Here is a 17,175-nt window from a genome sequence, read left to right on the forward strand (position 1 = left end):
TGACCAATTTTTTTCTTCCAAGTACCAAATGTGGAATATTAAAATTTTGCTTTTTTTCCTAATAAACACCAAAAAAGAAAAATAGCTTTAGTACTCCACGTTTGATCCTTTATAGTTTCAAAAAAATATTTTAGTTTCCTATCATTGTAGTATACTATTAAACATATTTAGCAATCAATTGATAGAGGTTTAGTCCTATAAAGACTTAAGAACTGATGGAAAAATTGTATACTATATTGAATAGCAAGCTGAATATATATACAAGTTTACCTAAGAGTACTTCTTGTATTAGGAGACTTATTCAATGCAAAGACTATCAACATAAACTAACTGAAAGATAACACTAAATGAGAGGATAACTTTAGATCTACTGTGTAAATAAAAGGATAAACATAAAAGATAAAAGACTACTTCTAGCAGATGAGAACTGGTAACAATATGGTAAGAGGAACTGTTGTTCCAATACGCTCCCCCCCCCCCCCCAAGTTAGGTTATGTGTCATTAAGCCTAACTTGAACAGATTCTGGTCAAAGGCTGGCTTGACAAGGGCTTTGGTGAGCGTATTAGCAAGTTGGTCAGCAGAATGAACATGAACAACTAGAACCAGCTTTTCTTCAACATGGTTGCGCACAAAACAAAATTTCACCTCAATATGTTTCATGCGACTATGAAGGACTGGATTCTTGCTTAGGTAAGTGACACCAATGTTGTCACAGTAAATTGTAGGGGTATCTCTGACAAGGAGCTGCATCTCAAGCAATAGGTTTATAACCCACAGTAGTTCAGCAAGGGCATTGGCAACAACTCTATATTCGACTTCAATTGATGAGCGAGCTATAGTCTTCTGCTTTTTCTAAGACCAGCTGATAGGGTTTTGGCCAAGAAACAAAATATAACCAGATGTTGAGGATTTGTCAATGAGATCTCCAGCCTAGTCGGCGTCAGAATACATGTGCAAATTAAAGTCAAATTTCGGGGACACATGCATGCCAAATTAAAGTGTACCATGAAGGCAGCTGAGAACACGTTTCACAGCCTTCCAGTGAAGATCAGATGGTGATTGCATAAACTGGGACAGTTTATTAACTGCATAGGTAATGTCCGGTCTCGTAAAATATAAATATTGAAGTCTTCCTAGACTTGGCGATAGCGAGTTGCATCTGTTAGTTGAGCCCCATCATTGAGTTTGAGTAACTCGGAGGCAGTCATTGGTGTTTTTGCACTCTTGCAGTCAGACATCAATTCATCAATTAGGATCTCATTGACATAATTGGCTTGAGATAGAATAATTTCATCAGAACTTCGAATCACCTAAACACCAAGAAAATAATGAAGATTACCTAAGTCTTTAATTAAAAAGCGAGAGGCAAGAGAAGTTATAACCTCATTCACAATGATAGGATTGCTGCCGGTAACTATGATGTTGTCAACATACACCAAAACAAACATGAATCCAACATGACTGTGCCTAATGAATAAGGAGTTATCAAATTCAGTCTTGACAAATCCCATTGAGAAAAGATGACCTTTGAGGGCATTATACCAAGCCCGAGGCGCTTGCTTCAGGCCATAAATTGCCTTGCGCAACTTATAGATATGGGTCGGATAATTATCACAAGTAAAATCCAAAGGTTGCATCGTGTACACCTCCTCTTCAAGGTCGCCTTGAAGAAATGCATTGTTAACGTCGAGCTGACGGAAAGGCCAGTGAAACCGAAGGGCAACAACAAGAATGATTTGCACAGTAGTGGATCAATCTTGCTTTATAGCAATCAACTGAACCATCCGCCTTCATTTTAATCCTGAAAAGCCACTTGCAAGAAATAACATTTTTAGAGGGATCATTCGGAACTATTTCCCATGTATTGTTATTCAGTAAGGCATCAAATTCGTGTTTCAATGTTGCTCTCCACTCGGGATATTTCTGGGCTTATTTGAAGGTATGAGGTGTGATGATGGGATTGAGGTGAGCAAGGTAGTCAAAAATTTATTTTGGCTTATGAATATTATTAGCAATATGGGGGCGTGGGGCAGGGAGGTGAAGATGGATTAGCAAGTTGTTCTAAAAGTAGCATGGTGGTAGATGATTGAGGAAGGATATTTGCTGGTGAATTTTAGTTGGCATAGCGGTGTCGATAAACTATGAGAGGGGGTGACGGAAAGGTAATGTATTGGGCACTTTTAGAGGTGAATTTACAGGAGAGGAAGAAGAAGAAGAAGAAGAAGAAGAAGAAGAAGAAGGTACATGGGAAGGTGGGGCTGGGTAGCGGGGCTCTTGGGGGGATAAGAAATTGGACAAAGATGGAGACTTACCTGAAGCAGAAGTGTGTGATGAGCCTGATTCCACTGATGTCGCTGGTGTGTCACCGAAAATCATGAAGGGATGAGTTTGTGGTGTAGGAGAAAGATATGAGGGAGACTCTATTGAATAAAAGGAAATCAGACTCTCTATTACCATTATTTGTGGGTATTAAAATGAGATGGGGCAATTCTGAAATTATGGGAAGTGTAGGGGTAAAATTAAAAGTCTCTTTATGTACACGTGTATCCCATTCCAGATGATGTGATTTTAGTGCAATATTAGAGAATAAATTTTTAAAGGAAAAAACATTCTCAAAAAACTGCACATCACGAGATAGATAAATTTTGGAGGAAACTCAATCAAAACACTGATGACAATGGTGATTTAGAGAAAACCCTAGATAGACACATGGTGCAGACTTTGCTTTAAGTTTACTTTTCGAATAAGGTTTTAGCCACAGATAACATAAACACTCAAAGATTTTAAGTAAGTCATAGTTGGGTATTCTGCCAAATAATTTTTGAAATGGAGACATATTATTTAAAAATGGTATTAGAAGGCGATTAATCAGATAAACAACATGGTGGCATGCAAATGACCAAAAAATTGGTTGAAGTGAAGCCTCATGAAGTAGTGTTCTTGCAGTTTCGATGATATGTCGGTGTCGTCGCTTTGCAAGAGCAACTCTTTGAAGCGTATAGGGTGCGATAGAGAGATGTTTGATACCATGAAGAGAAAGATAGGGATGAAGACTTTTATATTCTCCTCCACCATCAGTGTAAAGTGATAAAATCTTGGTATCGAAGTATTTTTCTACCAAAGGGTAAAATTTTAAAAAAGAACTTTAACTTCACTTTTATTTTTTAGGGTGTACAACCAGGTATATCTCATGAATTGATCAACAAAAAAGCAAGAATATAATTTTTTTTTTTAAGAGATAAAACTGGGAAGGGTCCCCATAAATCACTAAAAATAACCTGGAGAGGTTTAGAGCTATTTAGAGTCAAATTGTGAAACGAATGTCGATGGGCTTTATTAGACGAACATGAATTACAAAAAAGTAATTTGTCTTTCTCGGAGAAGGGAAGCGAAAATTTATTCAAAATATACTTAAGAACTCTAGAATGTGGATGACCTAGTCTTTGATGCCAAGTTGTCATGAAATCTGCAGAGAACATGTGAACTTGTGGAGTTGAATTGGGCCATTCATACAGTCCATTTTTATTCCAGCCGCATACCAGTGGTGTCCGCGTTTTCAGATCCTTCACAAGAAAACGAAAAGGAAAGAATTCAACAGAGGTTAGATTGTCCTGACAAAATTTAGAATCAGAGATAAGATTACGTTTACTAGCTGGAGCACATGAAGTGTGAGTAAGATTAAAAATATTATTTGATGCCTTTAACTTAATGAAACCAGTATGAGTTATGAAAATTTTATTAGCGTCACCCATAGATACGTCCTCATTGCCATGATATTCTTGGAAATTATGCGGTGCGGTGGTGATGTAATGAGTGGCACCGGAATCAACAATCCACGGATATGCTGTAGTGGTGAAGCAGATATGTAGTTGGTTTTGGCCTCAAAATGATTGTGAGACTTGGATCGACAGACGCTCACGATGTGGCCAATGTTGTTGCATAACTGACAGCGAATAACATTGATGTTAGTATTATTCGGGGGCTGCCATTGAGGTGGAGCATTGGAGCGCATATTCTGGCACCATTGTTGATTGTTGTTGTTCTAGAAGTAATTGTTGTTATTATTGTTGTATTTGTTGTGAGTGGCAATTGCAGCAGTGATTGTGGTGGAATTTTTCTTAGACTCTTCATGGAGAACGAAGAGTTCATGATCAAGCAATTTTTCATACAGTTCTTCATAGGTGACAGTGGTATCACGCGAGCAAATAGCAGCAGAGATCTCACAAAACTCAAGGCCAAGACCGCTAAGGATTTTGACAATGAGCTCGGAGTTTGACACAGTGACACCATCACTGGCTAGTTCATCTGAAAGAGACCGAATAGCTTGAAGATTTTCGGTAATATAGCAAATTTCTTTGGTAATCCGAACAAGTTGATCACGAAGGCTAAAAATTCAGATTTGGGACATGTTTGCATAAGCAGTGTGCAAGGCGTCCCCAGCCGTCTTAGATGAGTCTGCCTCAGCGAGCGTGGAGCCAATGGTGGGGTCAATAGAAGACATAAGGGCATTTTGAATGAGTTGGTCTTGACGGAAGCAAGGTGTGTAGGCTGGGTTGGGGATATGTTTGTGCTAAGGGTGATAGTATGGCTAGGAATCGGGCTAGATTCATCAAGGTGACCATAAAGGTTTTGGCCGTGCATAAACATGGAAAACTGAGCTTTCCAAGTGGCAAAATTATGGCTGCCACTAAGCTTGATAGGTAGTTGGGAGGCGGGATTGAATTGAACTATGGTATTGGTACCAACAATATTGTCGGCATTGACAACTCTGAGATTGTTTCCATTATTGGCCATTGAAAAAGGCATCTTGTGTAGAGAAAAAAATTGGATCGTACTCGTTAGAGCTGTATAGGCTGAGATACCATTTAAAGGCTTAAAAACTGATGGAAAAACTGTATACTGTATTGAATAGCAAGATGGGTATATATACAAGTTTACCTAATAGTACTTCTTATATTAGGAGACTTATTCAACGCAAAGACTATCAACATAAACTAACTGAAAGATAATACTAAATGAAAGGATAACTTTAGATCTACTGTGTAACTAAAAGGATAAACATAAAAGATAAAGACTACTTCTAGCAGATGAGAACTGGTAACAATCTGGTAAGAGGAACTGTTGTTCCAATAATTCCATCCATTAATATATTTCTATAAAATTTTATAAATTCTGGTAAGTAATTATTATCCAACGTTTACGATTGCTTTTATGCTACAATATGACACTTTTACTCTGTTTGCCCATAAAACGGTACAGTTGAATTTATACGTGATTTCTAGATACGTGAATTAATTTGATCCTGAAATAATAGATGAATTATATAAATATACAATATTTAGCCTGGAGATGGAGACGAAATAACAGAAACAGTATTTTCGGGAGCAGGGCTTCCGCGCACAACAACAATGAAATCAAAAAGCAAAAAGATAAAATTATATTAAGCTTTGAATAGAGTATAGTGTGGGTTTGCCAGAAAATTTGTATCCTTTACAATGATAATAAAGCTCTATTTATAGTTGTACCTAGGGAACGAGGTCTTAGGATCAATCCCTTCCTTAATGTCAATTATGAGGTCCATTGAAGAATGTGTAATGGCGGGCATGAAACCCATATTCTTTGTAACAGGTAGTGTACTAAATGTTGTATAATATTTTTCATTAAATGTTGCCGGGTGGCAGGTATTTATTTTATCTTTATGAGTATCATTCTTTCCGGTAACAGACGAAGTAGTTGCCTTCGGTTTCACCTATCCTCTCCCTTCGGCTTCACGTGTGTTACACCCCATATTTTCGTACGTGAAAGTACGCCATAAGTAAATTGATGGAAGCTCAGAAATGAGATGTTACATCCTGCATTTTTGTTTGTTAAAGTTTCATCGTAAGTTAATCGACGTAAGTTCGGGAATGAAATTATAAGCATTATGTTATTTCAAACAAGTGATGAGTAAATTCGTGAAGGTGAGAGGGTAAGCAAATCGAAAAAAATGAATTTCGTCGAAGCTTGACATTTTGGGATAAAAATACGGCCCGAGCTAAAATACCCAGTATTTATGGACTAGTACCATACAAGGTACCACATGACCATGATAGTAAGGTATATAAGGTATGTAAAAGTGAGTAGTATTTTAAGTAAGTTAAGGTAATTCGTAATTATGTGAGTAATTGATTAATTATTAGGTAATAGGAGATTACTCAGTTAATTAAAGAATTATTGGGTGATTAATTAAAGAATTGGATAAGATTAAACCCTCCCCACATGGCAGCAAGCCATCCCAAGAATTGTGACTTTTAAGTCACTATATTATGTGGCAAGATTAGAAATGTGAGATTTGGCATTGTTAAGAAGGTGAGTCACCTATCCATTTAATATGTAAGTCTTGAAAACGTGAGACCTATCGATTTAATATGTAAGTCTTGAAAATGTGAGATCTATCCATTTAATATGTAAGACTTGAAAACATGAGGGTTACATCCATTTTTTAAGAACGTGATTAGCTCAAATTTTGCTATAGTAACGTGAAGCTTCTATCACAAATTAAAGATGGTCATATTCAGCAAGGTAGTGGTCTTAAGCACAATTTCCTACGAAATTATACTGCATAATAGCAATGGAATTTTGCGATTCTAAGGGAGTACGGTGCAATCCTTCTCAAAAATATCATACGGATTGTCCCCTATTTCGATCTCGCTGTTACATATTTTATCGCAATCAACGTGTGTTGGAGGGATTGTCAAGAGAATCAGTTCAGGTATGTTAAGGCTATCCCTTCTTTCTTTTGGCATGGTCCAAATGATACAAATGAAACGAGTAAAATACGCAACTTCCATAAATGACTCTATTCATAGAAATACTAGGGGTGTCTATATTATTGATTCCCCATGTGAATTATTATTATATCTTCTGTTCATGGGTCTCATAAAAATACGTATTTGATAAAGTTTATCCGACATGCATATTATTTTTATGACATTCCGAGAAATCTTATTAGCGTATTTCTTATGCATTTCATGCATTTATACATATACATTGACCCATGACCAGATGGCGTTATATATGCGTATATTATATGTATATGGGATATGAAAAAAGGTTACGACATTATATACACATCACCACCTGATCAGCTGGTATACGTTGATGATTTGACCACAATGGCTGAAATGATATGATGGGATGCCCTCAGAGGCTTGATGATGTTATGAACACATATACCTATGCATGGTATGACATTTATACGCATATACATGGCATTATAAAAATGAAATGATTCACAGAACTATGTAGACGTACATGTCGAGTCTTTTACTCCATGTTTCTCTCATGTCTATTATTTACTGATTTTCATTCCTTAAATACTCGGTACATTATTTGTACTGACGTCCCTTTTACCTGGGGACGCTGTGTTTTATGCCCGCAGGTCTCGATAGACAGGTCGAGAGTCCTCCAAGTAGGCGATCAGCTCAGTGAAAGATGTTGGTGCACTCCATTTGCTCTGGGGTTGCTTGTTTGGTCAGTATTATTTAGATGTGTATTGTCTGGTATTGCGGGGCTCTGTCCCGACCTTTATGAAAATTATGTATTCTTAGAGGTTTGTAGACAGAGGTCATGTACGTAAAAGATTGTATGGCCTTGTCGGCCTATGTTCAGTGTATGAGTGTTTATTTTGGTCTTAGAGGCCCATATGTCTTATGTATAAGTTGGTATTACATGTTATATTCTACCTATCTCATGGCAGTCTCTCCGGCTCAGTTATTTATGATAGTATGATATGAAAAGATACGTCATGTTGGTACTCGATTGAGTAAGGTACCGGGTGCCCATCGCGACCCATCGGTTTGGGTCGTGACAACGTATCACTTCCTTATGCGATCATTTAATATAACATATTTTACCCTATACAGATAGTTCCCCTGCTTTTCGGTGTCATAACTTTGTGTCACCTCAAAGTAGGTAGAAACATTCTTTTTGGCGGGAATTTTACTAACCCCCTCTGAAAAGCTTTTGACGGTTGATTAGACGCACGTCTCTCCGCATTTAATGCCCCGAACACGCGTCATCCCACGATTCAGCATAACTTTTTCCGGTTATCGAGGTAATTATGGCCACGAGTTTAGCCACCTAAACCTTTACTTATACGCATCAACCTCCTTTATTCATACCTCATAATTCTCCAAACTGTCTCAAACACTCTTCATTCAACTTGTACTCTGTTCTTCAACCTTTTTTTAATTTATTCATAAGAGAAAAACTTTTCCTTCTTCTCTAACATAGAATGGCTTCTTCTTCTAAAAACCTTAGTTCCTCAAAGAGCAAAAGCAAAGCCGATGAAGCTGCTCCTCCTACAGTGAGCACCATCATCCCCAGAAGTCTCGTCACAACTAAAGACTTCGAAGAGAAATTTCCTTATACTAACCCTCGTACATGGGCCGTTGGCAGATACCGTTCTTCCATCCATCCTTCCAGTATCCCTGCTCTGAAGTAAGATTACCATTGCTAGGATTTAGAAATTATCGCTCCTGATCTGGCGTAGCGGGTACCCTTACCCAAGAAGGGTTTTACGTACTTCTATATGTATCCCTTCACTTTGGGGGTATTTTCTCTGAGCGGAGAGCTAGACTCCATTATTGTGGAGTTCTGCCTCCGCTACCAGGTGTGTTTGGCATAAGTGAGTCCTTCTGTGTGGAGGACGATTTCTTGTATTCAGCACTTGTTCTAAGAAACGAGAGAGGAGTTATCCCTACCTCACGTGATGAACCTCTATTCCCCCAAGATCTTCTATGAGAAAATGATTAACTTCAGCAAGCGAGGCCACCATGCACTGCTATCCAGCATGGATGATGATAAAGACCGTGGGTAGATGGAATAATTTGTTTCCATCTCTACCAGTGACATCATCCCGGCCCCGGCCCCGGCCCCGGCTCCGTCTTTCCCGGAATTATGGAACCACACTTGTAAGTATATCATTTGCTTCTTCTCCTGTTAAAGACCATTCCTCATCATTATTGACTTTTCTTCCTTTACCTGTCTCAGCGACTCGGCCGGCTCCCCCTTGGGTTGAGAGCTTGGACCAATGGGTTCAGAAAATTTTGGATGTTACTACGCCCAAAACCCGCACGTGGAAAGAGTTGTCCCTGAATTACAAATGGAAGGCCAAAAATCATGGTAAGTTAAACTCATCTTGTCTTTACCTTTTCTCATAAGGAAGTTGTTTGATTCTCCTCTCCTGTTGAATATAGGTCTACCTTAGGGCTCAGTTGTCATCCCCGAGGAGGACGTTTTGGCTGATCCTACTAATGCGGCAAGGCTGCTGCAGAAGGATTTTTCACATACAAGCGTCTCCGGGCCTGCTTCTCGTGCGAGTGTTTCTTCTCGGAATCCCCGGTCGGAGAACAAGCAACCAAAAAGAAGGCGTTCCTCCGCGGCTGGGGGAAAGAGTAATAGGGCGAAGAATGTTGCTCCTGAGTCATCTCCAAAAGTCGTGATGACGAACCCTCTGCCCAGGCTGTCCATAGATACCGTGATGATTGGCGATGATGGAGAAGCCAGCGAGGAGGGAAGACGATGACCTTCCTCAACTCAACAGACTACTCAATCTGTTGAGTTAGTTACACCAACCGAGGATAATGCCTCGGTGCTCTGGGGTGAGTTTGAGATGGTGGAAAATGCCAAATCTCATTTCCGGATCCCAGTCGCTGCACTCGATATTGTGAGGCTGAGTATCAGGTCCCTTCCGTCTTTGTTTGATGAGCAACCAACAACCAGCACTGCATTTGTTGCATCTGCTTCTCACCCTTCAATGCCATCAACTTCATCTCCTTCTTCACCAACTCTTCCACCAGCAACTACTACATCATCTCTACTGGCCGCATCTGTCCGAGAAGAGGATGTTTCTCTCTCCCAGTCCCCAGTTTATGGGAATTTGGGGCAAAATTATGCTGCCCCCGCAAAAGATCCACAAAGGAGGAGGAGCGTTACTCTCTCGGTCTCTACCGGATGCTTCAGAAAAAGATTGGGGAAAGATACAGGCTCTCTCGGGAGAATACTTGTTGAATAACGCTATGCACAACACTGCAACGGTATACTCTTCACTTCCTTTATCATTTTTTCTATCTTTGATTTAGTAGTATTTTGAGTTTGTATTTCTTATTTCGCAGGCCAATTTCCTTACTTCTGAGGGCCTCCAAAGGTTGATTCGGGAAAAGGAAGAAATTACCTCCGAGCGTGATCAACCTTTGGCCGAGCGGGACCAAACTGCTGCTCGCCTCTAAGAACTGGAAGCCAAAGTTGCTGAGTTTGTTGTGTTAGAGGCTTGTTTGCAGCAAAGCGAGCAAGAAGTAGAGACCCATAGCCAAGAGATCACCCCGCTGAGGGTTCAATTTGAAGAGGCTAGGGCCAAATAGGTTGAAGTCCATAGTGTCGTTCTTGCTGCATCCAATCGCGAGGCTGCCTTCGCTGAAAGTTTGACTAATTTGGAGGCAGACTTGAACTCCAAAACTGAAGAGCTTGCTGCTTCCGGGGTGAAATATGCCCAATTGGAGGAGAAGTACAAGAAGACCATTAAGCATAATAGACTTTTCAGCTCTATTGTCCGCAAACTCGACGTTAGCCTCAAGTTCGTTAGATCTGCCCTGGAAAACCTTTCTGCCGAGGTTGACCAACTTAAAAAAGAACTCAAGCACATAGCGGCTTCCCTCATTGTTGAAAAAACATATGTTATGTACAACATGAGGTAAAAAATCTTAGAAGAGGCTAAAGCGGGTGTCATTGACTTTGATGCCGAAATCGCTAAATCTCGTGAGCTAAAGTCAGCTGCTAAAAGGGGTCTCTCGGCCAGGCCTGATGCTTCTGGTTCTTCTGGTTTTGGTTCCGAATCCTTGGGAACTGAAGAGGAACCGGAGGGCAAAGATGTTGAGGGCCTAAATGATGAGTGTCAAGATATTGGGTCGGCGATGGATCTAACAACTTCCCTTGGGGGCACGGATGTTTCTCTTCCTCTGAGAAAAAGAGTGCAGCACATACTTTCAGTATAGGTTATGTTCATCAGCAATAATATCTCTTGAGGTATGCCACATTCCAATTGCTTGGCAGCTTTTCTCCATCTTGATTCTCCAACTCATATGAATCTTTCCCGGTGACAGCTGAAACCCGGTAGGGGCCTTCCAATGTTGGACCTAGCTTCCCTGCGTTAAGTTCCCGGGTTTTTTGAGTTACTTTCCTTAGAACCAAGTCTCCCACTTTGAAATAATGGAGGTTGACTCTTCGATTATAATATCTTTCTATTCTCTGCTTTTGAGTTGTCATCCTTATATGCGCCAAGTCCCTGCGCTCATCGAGTAGCTCTAAGTTGACTAACATTGCTTCGTTATTTGCCTATTCACTTGCCTGGAAATATCTCAAGGTAGGCTCCCCTACTTCCATCGGGATCAAAGCTTCTGCTCCGTACACAAGGGAGAAAGGAGTCTCTCTTATGCTCAATTTGGTCGTTGTTTGGTACGCCCATAGTAATCCAGGCAGTTCCTCGGGCCATTTACCTTTAGCTACTTCCAATCTTTTTTTGAGATTTTGAATAATCACTTTGTTCGTTGATTCCTCTTGACCATTTGTGCTCGGATGATAGGGCAAAGATGTGATCCTTTTAATTTTCAAGTCTTCAAGGAACTTTGTGATCTTTGCGCCTAGAAATTATGGCCCATTATCGCATGCTATCTCTTTTGGTATTCCAAATCTGCAAATTATGTTCTCCCACAAGAAATCCACCACTTCACATTCGCCGATCTTCTGATAAGGACCTACTTCAACCCACTTAGAAAAATAGTTAGTTAAAATCAAAATAAATCTTACCTTACCAGGCACCGACGGCAGTGGTCCGACAATATCCTTCCCCCACTTTATGAACAACTATGGAGACAGAACTGAGTGCAATGGTTCTACTGGTTGATGTACCAGTGGTGCGTAGCACTGACATTTATCACATTTTTGTATGAAATCTTTGGTGTCTTGTTCCATTCGGGGCCAATAGTACCTTTCCCTTACCAGTTTTAATACTAAGGAATCTACACCCGAATGATTTCCACAGATCCCTTCGTGTACTTCTAGCATAACATAATTAGCTTCAGAAGCTCCCAAACATCGGGCCAACGGGCCTTGGAAAGATTTTCTGTACAATTGGCCTCCTTTGAAACTATACTGTATTGCTTTGGCGCGCAGCGCCCGAGAGGCCTTGGGATCTTCAGGCAACTTTATGTGCTCGAGGTAATCGATGATTTCATTCCTCCAGTCCCAGACCAAATTAGCTGTTTTTACCTCGTAATAATTGTCTATGTCCAGAACTGAGTGCATAAGATGTACAATCATACCGGAGTCTGATCCCTTCATTTTCATCGATGAGTCAAGGTTAGCTAATGCATTCGCTTCTGCATTTTCTTCCCTCGGATATGCGTAATTGACCACTCCCAGAACCGATCAAGCAGAGCCTGAACCTTCGCTACGTATTATTGCATGCACTCCTCTTTGGCTTCGAAGATCCCGTAGACCTGATTTACCTCCAACTGGGAGTCGCATATGATTTCTATGACCTCAAAATCTAGTCCCCAGGCCAATTCTAGTCCTACAATCAAAGCTTCATACTCCACCTCATTGTTAGTTAACGGAATCGTTCTTATGGACTGCCTTAAGGTTTCTCCCGAAGGCGTGATTAATATTATGCCAAGCCCGGACCCTTTTACGTTGGAGACTCCGTCCGTAAATAGGGTCCAAACTCCTGATGTCGATTCTGACACCATCACTGCTTTTTTGGTTGCCAGAGACAATAATCCCGGACTAAAATCGGCCACAAAGTCCGCCAAAACCTGTGACTTAATCGCAGTCCTAGGTTTATATTCTATGTCAAATTCACTCATTTTGACGGCCCATTAAGACAGCCTACCCGAAAGTTTGAGCTTATGAAGGATATTCCACAAGGGAAAGGTGGTCACCACAACTATCGGGTGACATTGGAAGTAATGCCTTAGCTTTCGAGCGGTGACTACGAGAGCTAAGGCCATCTTTTCCAAATATAGGTAGAGATTTTCTACTCCCGTTAAAATTCTACTAACGTAATAAATGGGAGATTGTGTACCTTCATCCTCACGGACTAAAACGGCGTTTACCGCTACTTTCGAGACTGCTAGGTAGATTAATAATTTTTTGCCTTCCTCCGGCTTCGCTAGTAACGGAGGGCTTGACAAATACCTTTTCAAATCCCTCAAAGCCTGCTGGAATTCCGGAGTCCATTCTAAGTCGTTCTTCTTTTTGAGTAGCGCGAAGAAACGATGAAATTTCTCTGATGACCGGGAAATAAACCTGCTCAAAGCGGTCAATCTCCCTGTGAGCCTTTGAACTTCTGTTACGCTTGATAGCTGGTCCGGGATGTCTTCGATGGTTTTGATTTTATCAGGGTTTACCTTAATCCTCCTTTGTGACACCAGAAATGCTAGGAACTTACCGGAGCTGACCCCCAAATGCGGCTTCATATTATGCTTCCTTAGGATGTCAAAAGTTTCTTGCAAGTGCTTAAGATGATCACCTGCGTTCAAAGACATAACAAGAATATCGTCTATATAAACTTTCATGGTTTTCCTATCTGTTTTTCAAACATCCTGTTTACGAGCCGCTGATAAGTGGCTCCGGCGTTCTTTAGCCCGAAGGGCATCATATTATAGTAATATGTGCCAAAATTTGTTATGAACGAAGTTTTTTCCTGATCCTTCATCTTAATTTGGTTGTACCCAGAATAAGCATCGAGGAAACTCATTAACTCGTGCCTGGTCATTGCATCAATCATTTGATCGATGTTTGGCAGTGGGAACGAGTCCTTCAGGCACGCCTTATTCAAGTCTTTATAGTCTACGCACATACAAAATTTATTGTTCTTCTTAGGAACTACTACTATGTTAGATAGCCAGTCCGGATACTTTACCTCTTGGATCAAACCAATATCAAGTAAGAGAGTTACCTATTCTTTGACGAATTTATTTATGGCCTCGACAATAGGACGTTTCTTTTGTCTTACCGGAGGGATGCTGGGATCCAAGCTTTGATTATGTAAGGCCACTTCTGTTGGGATACCTGTCATATCCACATGCGACCACGCAACACAATTGGCATTAAATTTAAGAAATTTAATAAATCCATACCTGAGTTCGGGGTGCAGTCATGTCCCCAAGTGGAATTCCCTCTCCAAGAACTTTTCAAATAATGCGACTTGTTCAGTCTCTTCTGACGTGGACTTCGTTGTGTCCGTTTCTTCTGGTACGTGGAAATATCTTGGCACCTGATAAGATTTTGACACCTCTTCCTCCTGGTTGACTTCACTTGATTCGGGAGCAGGCGCCAGTTCCTGTAATTGCTATGTCGCATGCTCCTTCTCTTTGCTATTGGAGAACGAAATCACATTCATCTCCCTTGTCGCCGGTTGATCGCCTCTAATCTGTCTAATCCCCTCGGGAGTTAGGAATTTCAGCAACTGATGATACGTTGATGGTACAGCTTTCATCTCGTGCAACCACGGTCTTCCCATGATAATATTGTAACCCATATCACCATCCACAACCTCGGAAAGGGTCGTCTTCATCACCCCTTCGGCATTTGTGGGCAGCAAGATCTCTCCTCGGGTTGTCACGCTTGCGAGGTTGAACCCGACGAGGAGTTTCGTGGCTGGAATGATGCTTCTGGTAAGTTTGGCTTGTTCCAATACCCTCCATTGTATAATGTTGGCCGAACTCCCTGGATCCACCAGAACATGTTTGATTTTAAAATTTAATACATTTAAAGAAATTACCAATGCATCATTGTGTGGTAGCAACAATTCGTCTGCATCTTCCTCCGTGTAAGTGATGTCGTCTTCAGCGACTTCCCGGAGCCTCTTGCTGTGGGTTACTATTACCTTCGTCTTTTTTGCTGTCGAGAAGGTAACCCCGTTAATCTCGTTCCCCCAAAAAATCATGTTGATCGTCTGGCGCGGGGGATCTTCTCCTACTTTTGAGGGCTCCGTGTTATCACGATTGCGACCGTAATTGTTTTTGGCCCGGTCACTTAAGAATTACCTGAGATGGCCATTTTTCAGTAGTGCCGCCACCTATTCACGCAGATGTCAGCAGTCCCCAGTCCGGTGGCCGTTCGTCCCGTGGTATTCGCACCACAAATTAGGATCCCTCTGACTGGGATCGGACCTCATCGGCTTCGGGAACCATTCTCATTTAATGTTCCTCATAGCCGACATCAACTCTACTACACTGACGTTGAAGTTGTATTCTGAAAGTCTAAAGTAGGAAAGATCTCGAGAACCTGATGTTTCCTTGTCCTATAACGATCTATTATTTCAACAGCGATCAGTTCTTCTATCGGTAGCGAACCTAATTGTCGTCCGGAAACCTCTGCCGCATCCTGAGGCCCGTTCATAGGGCAAAAACCGGCCCCTCGAAGACCATATATCTGTGTCTAAATCATTTTTTGATTTCTCTTTATTCTTCTCCTGACCTTTAATCGACGCTGAGAAGCCGAGCTAATCATCCTTAATCCTTATCTTGGACTCGTACCGGTTGTGAACATCTGCCCAAGTCGTTGCTTGGAACTCAAGAAAGCTTTCCTTCAATTTTCGGAAAGCGTCGGAACTTCTCGGATTCAAACCTTTGGTAAATGCTTCAGCCGCCCACTCGTCCAGAACAACCGAGAGCAACATCCTTTTCTTCTGGAACCGGGTTACAAATTTCCGCAGCAACTCGGACACTCCTTGTGCAATTCTGAATATGTCGGCCTTTCGGACCTGCACCTTTCTGGCCCCGGCATGAGCCTTAATGAAAGAATCCGCGAGCATCTCAAAGGAATCTATGGAATGCTCGGGTAACAGCAAATACCATGTCAAGGCTCCCCTCGTGAGAGTCTCTTCGAATTTTTTCAGCAAAACTGATTCGATTTCGTGGGGAGCTAAATCGTTCTCCTTCACCGCCGTTGTATAGGTGGTAATATGCTTCTGAGGGTCCAAAGTCCAATCATATTTCGGCATGTCGGGCATTTTAAACCGCTTCGGGATCAATTCTGGTGTCGCGCTTGGTTTGTATGAAAATTGAGTATACTTCTTCGAGTCCGGCCCTTTCAGCACCAGTGGTGCACCCGGGATTTGGTCCATGCAGGCGTTCACTTCCCTCATAAATTGTATGTGTTCGCTTTTAAAGGGATCACTCTCGTTGTTGTGACTGGATCCGCTCCCCCCGGCCTCATCAAAGCCGACCTCGCACCTCGGGATATTGTTCTCAACCCTCTGCGCTATTTTATTTGCGGGAGCACCGGGAGGAACAGGATCTCGCCCATTCGCGTTATTGGAAGCACCCGATAACGCCTGCTTTAGTTCTATCATAGCCTTATCCTGCCATGTGAGATGGCCTAAAATGATCTCTCGTTGCTCTTGCAGTACCTTTATCGCTTCAACAACATGCTCCTCTTCAACATCATCAAGAGTCGCCTCCCGAACATGTCGCGGGTACCGCCTGCCGTGGACCGGCATGGCATCGTTCCCCTCATTGCGGGTATCACTGATTGAATCCTCGTGTTGAGGCTGGTTTCCTTGGGCCTCACGATTGTGTGCGTTGTTAACACCCCTATCTGTCATTTTCTATGATTTTTTGCTAAGAACAAATAACCAAAACACGTTAGTAAAAGAGTCAAGAACCAACTTAATTACACGATGTCTAGGCCCCACGGTGGGCGCCAAATTATTTACCCGTAAAACGGTACAGTTGAATTTATACGTAGTTTCTAGACAAGTGAATTAATTTGATCCTCAAAATAATAGATGAATTAGATAAATATACAATACTTGGCCTTGAGATAGAGACGAACTAACAGAAACAGTATTTCCGGGAGCAAGGCTTCCGGGCACAATATCAATGAAATCAAAAAGCAAGAAGATAAAATTATATTAAGTTTTAAATAAAGTGTAGTGTAGGTTTGCCAGAAAATTTGTATCCTTTACAATAAGGGTGGCAAGTGGGCCGGGCCCGGTCCTAAGTGGGCTTCGCGGGTCCGGTCCTAAGTGGGCCGGTCCTAAGTGGGCCGATCCTATGCGGTCCGGTCCTAAACGGTCCCGGGCTTCGCGGGCTTATTGCTGTAACCGGCTCGGGACCGGGACCACGAAC

The sequence above is a fragment of the Nicotiana tomentosiformis genome, chromosome 3, assembly GCF_000390325.3.
Source record: "Nicotiana tomentosiformis chromosome 3, ASM39032v3, whole genome shotgun sequence".
Lineage (NCBI taxonomy): Eukaryota > Viridiplantae > Streptophyta > Magnoliopsida > Solanales > Solanaceae > Nicotiana > Nicotiana tomentosiformis.